This window comes from Diceros bicornis, chromosome 4 (assembly GCF_020826845.1).
Source record: "Diceros bicornis minor isolate mBicDic1 chromosome 4, mDicBic1.mat.cur, whole genome shotgun sequence".
NCBI classification, from domain to species: Eukaryota; Metazoa; Chordata; class Mammalia; order Perissodactyla; family Rhinocerotidae; genus Diceros; species Diceros bicornis.
Window position 1 is genome coordinate 379,747 of NC_080743.1, and position 12,379 is coordinate 392,125.

Below are 12,379 nucleotides of genomic sequence, written 5' to 3' on the forward strand. Positions count from 1 at the left end.
TGCCAATCTCGAGTCCCTGGGAGGAGTTTTTCTGCATGAGGCTGCCAGAGACTGAAAACATCCATCTCATCTGGACACGGCCTTCTTCTTCAGAATGAAAACCCCAAGACCGTCACTCCTTGCATTTCGGTAGCTTCTCTTTTCTTGATAGCTGGCTCCCCTACGTCCCCATCTTTCCCTCTTCCTCTTCACAAGCAGTGCCAAAACACCCCAGTTCGAATATTCCATCCCATTACATCCCAACTCCTAATTCAAATTTCAAAGCAGAGGGGATCTCCCAAATTTTGTTTCTGAAAATAGAGTCACCATACCAGACACGGCACAATAAGGAAGCCATCAAAGGATGGGCACTCAATTAAAGCTCTTCCAGTGAAAGAATAATATAATCAGAGGATATGGGTTTAAAATATAAACTCCCTGAGGGCAGGAGAAATGACTTATTTGCCTTCATACTCCCAACACTTAGCATTCTGTTTGCCGTAGTAGGACTTAGGAAATAGCTGTATGGTTCACAGCACGGGTTGGGAGTAATATTCTTGATTAAAGTTGTAGTGTTACCACTTATTGAGTGACACTGAAAAAATCACTTAGCCTATTTAAGACTGTTTCCTCGTTAGCAAAATAAGACTGGTATGAGGATTAAACGAGATAATGTGCACCAAGTACTCAGCATAGAGTAAGCTCTCAACAAGGCTGTTTACTGAGTTTCTCTTCAACAGCTTGGTCTCCTTATTAATACTGCCTAAGCTCCTAACAGTCCTGCAGTTTCAAAGGCACGTGTGCCTGCAACTGGCAATTTGGTCATTAATGGGATCCATGGCATCAGATCCCTAATTATAAGCATCTTATGGGTGAGTTCCCGCTCCCTCATTCTGGTGAATTCCTTTAGGAAATTATGTCTATCACACAAAAGAAGGCCAAACATCCAAAGGTTTCTATTTTAAAACCATAGCCTGGAGAATGGGGGGAAAGGGATGTGTGTCAGGAATACATCACACCTGATCGCCTCAAGCATGCAGGTGTGCCAGAACTGTATACAAAAGTGGTTCCGTCTTTTACAAAGAAGAAAAATATGTCACTTCATTGCCCAGGAAGATTCGGAGTTGTCAATAGTGGTGTGAATAATGTATCAGCAGCCCTCAAACCAGATCCTGACACTTTGTTGGCGGCTCAGGGGGCACAGAGGCTGTTCAACAACATTAGTTTCCAAAACAAAACCAACTTTTTCACCCTTGAATTTGATTCTTCTGAAAATTACAGATGTGTTAAGGCACCAGTTGAGCCAAAGTACACAGAAGAGACTTTTATTAAAAACAATAAAATAAGGAAAAAGAATCCAAAACAAAATATCTAATGCATTTTAAAGGATCATTTCCTTTCCCTTGTTATCTTAAAATCACCTAATGCTGTTCCATCTTGGATATGCTTTCCAGAACAACATTGTGTTTCTGAACACGGTAGAAGCTTTACGTCCACGTAGCTTAAGGATGCATCTAAGAACGATTTTGGTTTCTAATCTTCTGAAGTGCCAACTCCAGCCTTGGCTCTGTCACGGCCAAACGTGAAAAACACCAGTGTTCAGGCGTTGAGCCCAGCTTCCTGGAAGGCCAGCTAAAATAGTGAGTGTTAGAGGCGTGCCAGCACGAAAATCAAAGGCAGACCTGGAAGCCAAGCAGAGTTGGCTTGTTCCTTCAGAATTATTTTCCATGTGTTTGAAGCAGGAACTTTTCAGAAGGCTGGAATGGTTCCTTTAAGTCACTTGACCTCTTAAACACCAAACTCTTTTTTCCCCAGAGAAAAAGGGTGGGTGGGAAAGATAGAAAGACTTTGCAAAAGCCAGAGGAGGCCTTACAAGCCACTGTCCCAGAGCAAAGCCTGCGGAGGAGAGGAGCCTGGCCCGCAGGAACCCTGTCCACTCTGCTTGCTCTCCCACTCAACGGCCCTTCCACACAGATGTTACTGATTTTGTTAGATAGCGACTCCTAGCTCCCCAAACAGACTCCAAGTGAGAAAATAGGAAAAGTACTTGGTTGCTATTAGATACACATTCTGAAGTAGAAAGAAATGTGGGCAGCGAGGAATTTCTGGACTGGATGAGAGGTTCCATGGTAATTAAACAGTAATGACAAAGAAGATCCCCAATAACTTATTGGGGACACAAAGAGTCAGTTAAAAACATGCGTGGGTAATGTGCCTCTCAGACTACCTCAGGAAAACATGCCATGCTTTCTGTAAAGGGCTCTTCTCCCAGAATAGACATCATTACTGAACGTCACTGATAGTCTCGTGATTGTGCAAACATTTGTTGATGAGGGATAGTGTGGTAGGCCTACGTTGGATGTGGGATGCCTTGTCTTGAATAACACCCCTTGCCCGGCCTTGCTGCCCTCAAAATCTTCCAATTTCTAATTATATTTCTGGGAAGTGCTATTATACTTTTCAAAGAGGAATAGATAATCCCACAGAAATACTTCTTCTAAGTACTTTATTGCCATTAAGCATTTCCTAGGATCCTTCTGAATTTTTTGGATGAAGTTGTAACATGAAGGTTCATTAGACACTGATGAAATTCTCCTCAAGGCTTCAACAATGGAGAGCTTGAGTTTGTTTTTTTATTTTAAATAGTTTTATTAAGATGTAATCCACATACCATAAAATTCAACTTTTTATAGTGTACAATTCACTGAGTTTTAGTATATTCACAGATACATCCCGAAAAGAAACCCATACCCATCAGCAGATGCAACTCATTCGTCTGCCTTTCCCATGCCCGACACAGACGTGCAGCCCCAGACAAGCACCGATCTGCTTTCTTGTCTGTTCTGGACATTGCATGTGAATGGACTCATGCAATGGGCAGGTTTCGCGACTGGCTTGAGTTTGAATTTTAAAGCTTTAATGTCACCAGACAAGAATCCAAGAGTTCTGAACTAAACCTCCACTTCCCTATTTGTAAAATAAAGACAATTCACCTCCTGAGACAGTCCTGAGAAGTAAATAAGATAGTGATATGTGAAACCAGGCAGCACGGTCCAGGCATACAGAAGTCGCTAAAAGGAAATCTGCCCTGACTTCTGAGAATAGTTCTAAGGAACCCATCCCAAATCTTTGTTCCAGAAGCAGTTTCCATGTCTCTGTGCAAAGGGCAACAGGATGCTTTACACCAGCCATGTTTATCAATCCAAATGCCTTTAAAACCTGCTTATTTGAAAAAACATGCAGAAAACAAAATAAAACCCATTCATGATCTGACCACTTACAAAGTATATGAAATAATTCCCTTAGAGGTAACCATTATTAGTAGTCCATGTGTATCTGTCCAAGTTTTTCTATGTTTGGAACAAATTTGTGTATAACATATATGTATGCTTACACAAGAGCATAAGAACATTCACGCCTTCAAGGGCTATGTGGTGTAGATAAGGAGAGAAAATAGGAAAAAATAATTACAAATACAAAACATAAAAGTAAGTGCTGAATCGTGTGGTGCCAACAGAGGAGAGATACATCCTAGACCACAGATCCTTCCCAGAGTGAAGGATGCTAGTGGCTGTTGCTTTCAGAATGGCAGTAGTAAATACTCAAAATACAAAATTCAAATAGGACAGAAAGATTAAAAATAATGTGTCACACAGATTTCTAATCCTGAAAGGGTTTACTGTAGCTTAGTAGAGAGTCTCCCAAATATTTTTGGTCCATGGTACCCTTAGTGTCACAGTAATTTTTTTCACAGTCAAAAGAAATACCTAAAATTCTGTTTATTATGTAGTTGGATATAAATAGCTTAATAATTTTTTATATCCTAACTACTTAGTAGCCATTTGAAAAAATAATACATACATATTGAAAGAAAAATAATTTTTATTTCATTTTTCTGTAACGAAAATTATTCCCTAACACAAAGCCTGTGCTCCCTGGGCACCACATAACTTCCCAGACGTGGGAGGATACTGGACCCCACTCACTTCCTGTTTCACACTGATTTCTACATGGGGCTTGGTTTTGTTTTGTTGGTAATCAGCTGTATGTGTAAGAGCAGTCATAGGACAGCAAAGTTACGTGACAAGTACAGAGAGTTCCCATATAATCCCTCTTCCCACACACCTGGTGCTTGTTTCTAATAAAAATCCTGGCTTTGCAAAGATGTGACATCACAAGAAGGAGTGTGGTGTGATCTGGTGCTGAAACTCTGAACTCTCTCCAGCTAAGAATTCACGTGATCCTGAAAGATGTCAGGTATCACTGAGTTTTTCTTGAAATTTTAAAAAGAACTTCTATGAGTCACCTGCAGCAGCCTGGGGTGCCTCAGCACATAGTTTGGGAAATGCAGACTTAGTGTATTTAATCCCAGGAATGGCATTCTGAACACAGAAGCCTGTGACTAAGTGGAAAGCTCACAGGGATCAGAATGAGATGTAACCACAGGCTTTGTGACTCTGGCCATGCGAGTGAACTCTCTGAGCCACAGTTTCCCAGCTGAGAAACGGAGCAACCATTCCTACTTCATCAGGCTCTAATGCTGGTACAAGATAACTTTGTAAAATCCCTGTAGCACAGCGCCTTGCTCCAAGGCATGTTGTGTTATTGGGTGCAGTGTGATGGCAGAAGGGAAGGATGGTTGATGGAGCAGGTACTGTCCCCAGAGACCCAGATCTGTGGGATCAAGGCAGAACAGACGTGTCAGGTTTAGGTGATGCTGCAGTAACAACACTATGAAAGCAGCAACAACGAGGTACGTGGTGCCTGGCTAGTCATCTGGAGGCAGGAAAGCAAAGTGCAGTCCAACCGCCTACGTAGGTTAGAATCCTCGTTACTTAACCCACTTGTGCCTCACCTAACAAGCATACCCGGCTCAGGTCAGGTATCCCGCGTGTCACCTGGCACAGGAAGTGCTCCATTGGCGTCCGCCGTCATGACAGGTGCTGTGTGCCCCCTTGGCCCTACACAGTCTCATTACCCTCACAACTACATTCTGTCATTTGTATTGTCGTGTTTCCTTATAGGTGAAGTTTAAGTTCTCACAGCTGCTAAGAGTCACGGATTACGCCCCAAACCTGAGATACTTCCATTATATTATTCTAAATGGAATAAGAGCGCTTGATTTTTAATTTTTAGGTGTAGTGTAATGTTTTTGAAATTAAGGGCAGAGATTCAAGTCTGAGTTAAGTCACAAGGGACAACTGAGTTGCACATTGCTGATTTCAGGCCGGTAAGATAACAAAACAGCCTAGTTATTGAGGGTGGTGGACAAGGAGGAATATACCCACCACTCACCTGCACCCTCCACACAACTTACACCGTTAGTCCTAGTGGTCCCATTCCGGTCAGTATGGCTGCTGATGGACACGATGCTGGGGACATAGTCAGGACCATGGCTTCAACACTACTGTGTCCCCATCTTTTGCTACTTGTTCTTGTATGACTGTTGGTGATGCAACTTTGTGGGAGACATACCATCAACAGGCTCACATATCATAGGCTTCGTTTTTTAATGATTGGATTTACTTTAACAACTGTTCAAATTACTTGAGTATATATTTTAAAAACTTAATACTCTGCTCCTCTCCCCTACCGCAACTCCAGCCCCTGAGATAACTAATGTTAACAAGTGGGTGTGCATTCCTCGACAGTTGTTTCCATGCTCATACAAACAAACACATATCCTTAGTGATAGGATTTTATTTTAAAATAGGACCATATTATTCATCTTACTCTATAATTTTCTTTTTTTCTTTCAAAAATTATCATGGACATTCTTCCGTATTGATTCATATAAATCTAAATCATTCTTCCTTCCTTAACACTTCCTGGTAGTTGGTATATTTATTTGCTTATATTTCTGTCTCCCCCGTTAGGATATAAGCCCCATGATGTTGGCAAACGTGTCTATGTGTCTACTGCTGAGTCCCCAGAGTCTAGAACCACGCCTGACCCGGAGTCAGTGTTCAATTGGTATTTGCTGAATGAATGAATGAATTAGTGTGTATGTTTGTGCCTTTCCCTCTGCCTGGAGGGCCTTTTGCCCCCATCGGTCTGGCCATTCACACTCAGCCTTCATGTGCAAGAACCAAAGTAGCCCCTTGTAAATCCTTCCTTCTTACCACTCTCCCAGAAACACCTTATTGCTCCATCTTTGAGCCCCCAAAGCTCTTGATTCTGTGATATTTTGAGAAGAACAGGTGAAATAATACACCCCTAAGAGCCATCTTAGAGCATGGACCATTGAAAACATACAAAAACTGGTAGTTACATTAAGTCATTTTTATTCTAGAAGTCTCTGAGGTTGGTACTATTCCTACTTCAATTTTCTAGGTGAAAAATTGAAAGTCAGAGAAGCTGAGCAAATTACTCAGGGTTTGGTAAATGGCAGAAGTAGAATTTAAGGATAGTTCTGATTCTAAAGCCCATGTTCCTGAACAATAAATGTTCAGTCTCCCTGTCATTTTCAAATTTAAGAAAATACATTGTTGTGCCTGAGACAGCTCTGTGCTCATACAGACCATTTCTTGTCCTCCTGGACGCAGGTCCCACGAAATCTCAAATGTGGCCATGTGACCGAGTTCTGGCCAATGGAATGTCACTTGAGGTGACAGCCTCCACTTGCAGCCCAAGCTATAAAAACCATCCAAGTGACCTCCATGCTCTCTCTTCCCTGCGTCTTTAGCCCAGATGCAAAGATTCAGCAGAAGACTTCAATATTTAAGGTGTCCAAGACGATGGAGCAACAAAATTGAGGGGTCACTGAATGGAAGGTCTACACTACACTGTCAGGTTATCAAGAAGTAAATTCTGTGGGTTAATCCATTAACACTATGGGTTATTATCACCAGTTTCCTCCCTTAACTCATAATTTTCATAGAAGACTCTAAGCACACGGCCCTTGTTTTCTCTCTAGCATCTTCTTTCACTGTCACCCAAAATATATGCAATACCCCAGTGAGAATAACTTAATGCTGTTCCCCAAACACCTGACACTTTTCCTTAACAATTATAATCTCCCTCTCTTCATGGCCAAATCCTCCTTATTCTCTGAAATTCATATGTCACCTCTTTCAGGAAGTCTTGCTCAGCCTTGTTGGGAGCCCATTCTCTCACAGCACCTTCCTAGCTCTTACCTTCCTATCCTCTGGACTCTCCTACTCAGGCTCTCATCCTCTCTCATCAGTGCTCTACTTGTCCTCTCGCTGAGCTACAGAGCCAGGATCATGTTCCCTCTGAATAAAACTTACGGATGATAACTGCATACCTGAATCCCAAATCCAAAATATTGACCTCTCAATGTTGTGTTTCTGAGTGCTTAAGTGCCATTCACTGTTAGGAGACTTTTACACATATTTAATCATTTAATATTCACAACTCTATGAAATAAGAATTATCTTACTCATTTTACACTTGAGTCAAAATGAGATACAGGGGGATGAAGTGATTCCCCAAGGTCACAAAGATAGGGAAAAAACTGTCCTTTCTCCCTGACATGACTGGAAATCCTCATATTCTACCTGGAACTCACTGGAGTTAATCAATCCCTTGACAAGTTGTCCACGTGTTTAGGAGAATGAGCACCCCTTGTTGGGTTCCCAAGATCAAATGCAGATTCCAAACTCCTCTCCCAACTTCTACCTGGTGCCATCATTAGATTAATATCCCTCCTAAGCCCAAAGTAGGCCAGCGCCCATGGTCTACTTGTTAGGATCCAGTGCTCTCACCACCACAGCCTGGGTTCATTTCTCGGTCAGGGAACCACACCACTCGTCTGTGGGTTGTCATACTGTGGCAGGTGTGTGTGGCTATGATGCTGAAAGCTCTGCCACGGGTATTTCAAATACCAGCAGGGTGACCCACGGTAGACAGGTGTCAGTGGAGCTTCCAGACTAAACAGACTAGGAAGAAGGACCTGACCATGCGCTTCTGAAGAAATTGGCCATGAAAACCCTGTAAATAGCAGTGGAGCATTGTCTGATACAGCACCAGAAGGTGAGAGGATGGTGCAAAAAGACCGGGCAGGTTCCACTCTGCTGTCCACAGGGTCATTGTGAGTCTGAATCCACCCGACTGCACTAACAACAAAAACCCAAAGTGAGATATGTCTAGAATTGATCATAAGTTCTACGAGAACAGGGCCATGTTTATCTTCTTCACGGCTATATTCTGCCTGGCACAACGTTCAGTAAATACTTGCTGAATAAATGAATTAATGATAGTGAAAAGGCCACTGGCAGTAGAGAACACCACAGGTTTGGGATTAGCCAATGCAGAATGACAACTGAAACTCTTTTTCTAGTTCATTATTCACTGCAGAAAAGGAAACTGGAAAAAAAATTAGATAAAAGCAATCAAGGAAAATGTGAATATATTTGCAAGCTGTAGTGAATGGTATGGACTCCAGGTAACTGTGAAAAAATAAATAACACTGTTGTCTCTAAAGCACACAAGCAGATTGCACAGCATGTGCAAGGCAAGAGTTGGATTTATAGATAAAGGAACAGTTTTAAGTTCTGATGATGAATAATTCAGTGTGGTCTGGTCCCAGCAAGGACACATACCTGCAGGTAAATGAAGTGTCATCAGATGAGAGACATTTCTGTAAGAATGTGGCCTCTTTATGTTCTCCTGAGCAGCTCTTAAATGAGTGAATGAATGATGCAAGAGTGAAAGAATTAGGGTTATTCATCTTGGTGAGTGCAACGAAAAGGTGTGAGCTAAGTGTGGCCTTTTGTTCAGTAAAATGTAAAGCGTATGAAGAGTAACTTGTAGCTGACCTCCAGGACTTGTCTTAACTGAGGGTATTTTAAACACCCCTAGAAACAAGGGGATCGTGCTTCTTACCCTCAAACCTAAGTGGGCTTTGATGAAGAAAGCCTGACATCTAAGAGACAGAGTGCACACAGAGGGACTCCGTGCCTGGGATCCAAGAATCTTTACTCGTGGACTCTTCCAACTGAATTTTTCACCCAAACACATATCCTCTTATCTGCTTCATCTTTATCTTGAATCCTCTAAACTGCTTTCTCAATAATCTTGCAGCTTGGTGCTTGGTTAACGTATTTCATATAGATGACTACAATTCCAATCAAACAGAGGTCGATAGCAGAAGGGGTCCTGAGTTAGGAGTAAGAGAAATCCTGGCTTAGGAAGGTATGGATGAAATAACATAAACAGAACACTTCCCAGACGTCAATCCTGGAACCCTCTGGGCCATGTGAAAGGAACAAGGCCCAAGGAACTACGTAGAGTCTTCTGTGGGATTCCAGCCTCCAGAATTAAAGCAGGGCCAGCAGTGGAATTAAGATTCAGAAATTCAAAGCAGATGGCAGGTCAGGCTGCTGGGACCACGTCATGCAAACGCTCTGTGTTTTGTTTACTCCACGCCTTGGGCTATGGGCACATGGCAACAGACTCTGCAGGACTGTCTCCTGGTGGAGGGGGCTCCCAAGATCTTATAAGTCCTGGTCATGATATTTTTAGAGCCCAGATGCAAGTCAACTTGAAAAGGACAAATCATAATTGTTGGTACCCGGATGGAGTAAGACAGGTGTTTATTGCTCAGCTGTTACCCAAAGTATAGTCTCAATTTAGAAGCCCCACCCTCAGAGAAAGGTAATAAACCAATTTCACTAGAATAAAGCCATGAGCAATGATAAACATCGGGAGCAATTTTACAACAGGCATGTATTGTGTTCCTTAAAAATGCCTGGCTTGGCTAGGGTTTTCCCAAAGCAGAGCTTGATAAGAACTTGATCAGGAAAGCAATTCCAGGGAACAACGATGAGCGGCTGGGCAGAGTGAGACAGGAGAAGAGGAAAAGCCAGTATCCAGGTCACCACTGTGGGAAACAGGGCATCAACTCCACCAGGACTTCCCGAGAAGCAACAAAACGCCACCCTAAATCATCTATCCAAAAGTTGTGGATGCGTTTATCAGGACATCAGCCTGGAGCAAACCCAGGTCCAGGGCTGTCCTCACGGGTGCTGGCCCCCCCCCCAGGGCTGAACTCCCCACGTGCACAGGCCACAGAAGCACCTGTGGGGGAAGGAAAAGCAAAGATGTGCAGGACGCTGAAGGTGAGATCCTGTCAGTGCAGAGGAGCAGGCATGTCCACAGGATGCACATCTCAGCCACAGATGCAGCGAGAGGTCTGGCAGAGGGCGTGCGAGGCACGGCCCCAGGGAGATCGAGTACAATCTTCTTCCTATCAACACAGTGATCTGGGTCCTTAGTATCTGTCCTAAGTATTTAAAGTAAAATATGAATAAAGATGATAAAGATGCTACCCTAACACTATTAATACTAGAAAACAATTGTAGCAGACTTAGAAGTTAAACAGGAGAAAGATTAAACACATTACGTAAATCACTAGACTTGACTATTATGAGATAATGAAAAATGATGTTTCTAAGGGTTGATAGGAATATGGGAAGATGTTTCCAGTATAACATGAAGTTGCAAAAAAAAAGATGCTAAATTATATATACAGGAGGATCACACCATATAAAAACAATCATATATAGAAAATTATCCCCAAAATATTAAAAGATGAAAATAGGAATATTCAGGTCTGAAGACTATAAGTGAAAATCTTCTACTTTTCTACAGGAGCCACGAGAAGAGATCAAAATGGTTCCATCGAGTGGGTTATACATGGCTATTTGTTCCTCCTTTTGGATCCTTGGCCCCTATAGATTATTGAATCCTGTGGTGCTCCCCACTCAACCCAGGCCCCAGGGACCTATTCCCACTCTCTTTTCTTACGCCTCTTTTCCTAAGTCCTCTTCTTATGAAGTTGTTTCTTGCTTCTCTTTGGCCCTTCAGAAACACCTAATCAGATCAGTAGTCTTTCCTGATCTGATCCCCGCCCCCTGCCCGTCCTGAGTCAGGAGCCTCCCTTGTCCAGCCCCAGAAGACCCTGCACTCATCCTACCTGAGCACTTGCGAAGCTGTGTTGTATTGCTCTGTGTCTGTCTCTTACACCAGTCCTGACCACAAGCCCTGAACAGTCACGACTTCTCTATCAAATAGTTATTATTAACTCCCTTCTGTAGAAGAGGATTCAGAAACTTGGATAACTTTAAAAACCTGTCTAAGGTCACATAACTAATATGTTGAGGATCAACACCTGAAACAAGAACAGAATCCAAGACAGTTTTGACTTCAAATCCATTTTTCAACCATTGTCTCCTGACAGGGACGATAATTAAAACCAACATAAATCATATCATATAAACATTTTTATATATATGAAAAAGGAGGATATAAAAATGTATGTATATGCAGTATGAGATTTCAAACATATGCACACACACAAAAAAACTAAAAGTAAATACAAGAAAATATTAGCAGATTTTTAATGGATGGTAGGATTATTGATTTTTATTTCACTACATTTGAAAAGCATTGTACAGTAAAATTTATTATTTTATAATTAGAAAAATTAATTAATCTTTGCTTTTAATCTGTATGGGTGACTTGTTATGGATGAATTTACATGCAATATTTTGGTCTTAGAGCTAAATTGAGTCAGGTTTAAAAAGTGAGACAAAATGGTTAGAAGCCATAGGTACAAGTTTGGTTTACTTCATTTGGAGCAGAATCGGAATGACCTAATGAACCCGGGACGATTCCACACCTGGTTTATGGATTCACAATGAAAGGAAAACAAGAAGGTAAAGAAACTCTATATCCCTTTTTTGGTGTATTCTGTGCAAAAGAAAGCTGTTGTCATGAGCTACAGTCTTTCCTGGGACAAACAAATCAGGAGATGAGTGGGGTAAGGCCCACATCAGCCACAGCCGAGGCCTTCATCAAAGGAGCTTAGCCAGAGCAGCAGAAGATGGACGTGCTCACAGCCTCATCAGCGGCTTTCAACAATTCTAATGAGTGATGAGGAGGACCCCATGACATTCCAGGGAGGAAATGGTAATCAACTTTTTTTCTGAAAGATATATGCATGATGTATGATAAGGAAAGATGGTTTCTAATTTCCCATCATAAAATTCTGCTATTGTGCAGTCGTAACTCAATTACAAAAATGTAGACTTGACTGGAATTTAGAATGGGACATCCTGTCTTGTCTGGAAGCACTTTTATTTTTGAAAAGTAATAAGTATATTCGATTTATGGTTTTGAAATCTATTTTTAATTTTGCATTAAGTCCAGGACAACAAGTATTCAGCAAACAAACAAACAACAAAGATCCAAGTATCAAACATGGTCAATCACACTAGCAGATTAAAGAACTAATCAACAAAATCAAAGTTGTACAAATTACAGCTCAAAAAACAAAGGCAGCACACTTCTCTTCAGAAAGCTCACTAGCTATTTTCTATTTTCAGGATAAAGTGTGAATCTGCATTCAGTTTACACTGAAATCAGCACTGGAAGC